The sequence below is a fragment of the Nicotiana attenuata genome, unplaced genomic scaffold, assembly GCF_001879085.1.
Source record: "Nicotiana attenuata strain UT unplaced genomic scaffold, NIATTr2, whole genome shotgun sequence".
Classification (NCBI taxonomy): Eukaryota; Viridiplantae; Streptophyta; class Magnoliopsida; order Solanales; family Solanaceae; genus Nicotiana; species Nicotiana attenuata.
The window spans coordinates 264,433-267,552 of record NW_017671470.1 but is presented as its reverse complement, the minus strand read 5'-3'; positions in this window follow the sequence as shown (position 1 = coordinate 267,552).

The following is a 3,120-nucleotide window of genomic DNA, read 5'->3' as shown; positions in this document are numbered from 1 at the left end:
TGAGAATAATAATAAAGCAGTAAGCAAAAGTTCTTATTTCAGTATGAGGTAAGTCATGTCCTTTTTCCAATACAATTTCCTCCTTTTATAGTTGATTCTAGGTAAAGGAAATAAATCTAAGCTTTAATGAGACAATTATGGACAATAAATGACATTAAATGAGCCGTTACACAATCATTCCTATTAAATACCAATTTTCTAACGTATCAGGTATTTAATACTGAATTTGGACTCCTTTTTGTCTTCAGATTCATGTCTTCAATGCCTTTCGACCCGCTGGCTTTAAATGACTTCGAATTGGTACGAGACTCGTGTCTAAACTGCTTCTCGTGCCTATTTCATTTCTTCTTCCCGTACCTGTCATTTCCCGTACCTTTTTCCCAACTGTTACGCTTTGACCACTTGTCCAGTCCACGTGTCATGCCACGTCATCTTCAATATAAATTCAACTTTTTTCCCAATACAACGATTCTCATAGTGAAAAATTATATCATGATAAACTATGGGAGTTATCATCCTACAATGGAAAAACACAAACAAATAAATAAAAAGGAAGAATAAATAAAACGAAGGGAATCTACTCACGACATACGTTTAAGAATATAATATCTTCCTATCTAGAATTTTCTTTCACTTTTCAACCAACAAGTACGAAAAAGTAAAAATTTATTAAACACGGTATACTTAATCCCTTTCGTGATGCTTCTTAATATTTGGTTGCATCAATTTACATGCTAATACATGCATCAATTTAGATCAGAGAAATATCAAACTATAACACCTAAACTAACCCTTAGGGGGAAAAGGATCATGATGTGTAGTAGGAAAAAGGAATCATATGTATGCGATGTTAGCATCAAAGCCCACAAAATATGAGTACTTACTCTGCATAAGCAAAGACGTGAGATTTGCAAAGCATACCTAATTTGCTTTCTTTTGCAGGGGAGATGGCTGATGAATCTTGCATTTATGAATGGAGAGGAACAAGAATACGAAGAGCACTTCCCACTATTTTTAAGGAAATTAATTGAAAGAAATTAACATTAAAAGCGCAATTTGTCAAATTGTATTTTATTTATATTTATTTTAAATGGTTACAAGAAAATCTAAATAAGGGAGGTAGGCGTAATATGGTAAACCACAAGGGAGGTAAGTGTGATATGGCAAAACCTGGAGGGAGGTCAAGTGCTAATAACACAATTACTAGCATTATAATTCGTCAAATTGTAATAATATTACAAGATCCATCAATCCAAAAGAAAATGATAGTAGTAATTAGTTGGTGGCTAGTTGGGTCATAATAGATGGGTTTTTTTTTTATAAAATATAAAAGTTTGGAGTAATTCTTGATATTGTTAAAAAATCAAACACTGATATTTTGGGCCAAAAACAGGTCTAGAGCTAGTTTTGAAATTTGAAAATTTTATTTTCAAAACTCTGCCAAAACATGGATAAAATCTATAAACAAACATGTTTTGCCAAATGATTTTTGGAAAAAATTTGGCAAAATCTGTGGCCAAACGGATGCTTAAATTTAGGTACTTTTAGCAAATGAATCATATCATCATATTATAAGTTTTAGCAGATGGAAAAAAATTCAACAGTTTCTCTCTCTAGAAAATTCTCTCTCGGCGTACGATAGGTGAGCTAACGTGCGCAGTAGTCGGAGATGCCTAGAGGGCGGCCAAAAGCTACCAGAGTTGCTGCTAGACATGCAGCGACTGTGATTAAGGAAGCTTTGGGAGTGAGAATCATTGAGAATTTAGAAAGAAACAGTAATGGACTGAACACACCGAGTGGTACACCAACTGGGGGTATTCGAGGAGCAGCTCCGGTGCCGGAACAACAACGGATTACGCCAATTCACACACCTACAAGTGCAGAGGTGGTAACCTAAGGAAAAACCCTCAGCAATCAACCGAAAATGGGAGTCACAGGAGGAGAATTCCAAATTGCCATACCAAGAGGTGAAGGTTCGAGCAAAAGGAGTCTACTAACTGAAGAAGACACAAACGGTATGTTGATTGATCCTGGGGGGGGGGGCACAAAACGATGAGAGGAAAACACCAGATCAGGTTCCAAATGTGAAGACAGGGGAGCAGAGAGAGTGGGCAACACTCTTCAATAGAAACAAAATGGCAGCAAGGGGTATGAATCTCACATATATTGCTCCTACTATACAAGATGGAGTGAAGATTGTTGAGCTTAACAAACAGGAAATTGAGAGAGGTAGTGCAAAATGGAGACAAGCCCTAATTCTATATGTTGTGGGAGAAGATCCGACTATTGGAGCCCTAGAAAGATTTATTGTTGCATCATGGAATTTCGTGTCAAAGCCAAAGGTATTCTACCACAATGATGGCTACTTTGTTGTTCGATTCAATAGTCTAGAAGATAAGGATGTTGTTCTATGTTCTGGGCCATACACGATAAATAGTAAGCCAATTATTATCAAAGCCTGGGCACCTACTTTCAATTTCCACACTGAAATATTGCAAACGATCCCTCTATGGGTGAAGCTGCCAAATTTGCCTCTGAGCTGCTGGGAAAGGGAGACACTAAGCAGGATTGGAAGTGGTCTTGGAGTACCTGTTTAAGCAGATGAATGCACAACAAAGGTGGAGAGAATTTCATATGCTCGCTTATTAGTGGAAATGGATGTCACTAGGCCCTTACCAAAGACTATAAAGGTCAAAGATCCGACGGGAGGAGTTTATGATCAAGAGATAGCATACGACTGGGTACCGGAATATTGTCATACATGCTCACAGGCTGGGCATTCATGTGCTATGTCTAAAGATAAGAAAATACCTGTAGGAAAGCAAAAAGATGAAGCTACAAAACCAAAACAACAATGGGTGAGAAGAACAGGGAATACTCAAGGGACTGAGGGGCGGTATGTACCAGAAGCTCAAAGAGAAAAGGAAAAACAGAAACAGGGTGAGAAAAAGCAGAATGAGGTGGAAGGACAAAGCAGAGAAACAAATCCTGAAGATAAGCAATCAGAAGGAGGCCAATGGCAAATAGTGCGAAACAAATCAGCTGCAAAGGGGAACTATAACAAAGGCCAGAGGAGCAACCTGAGTGAAGGAACAACATCTACTATACTTGCTGAACGAG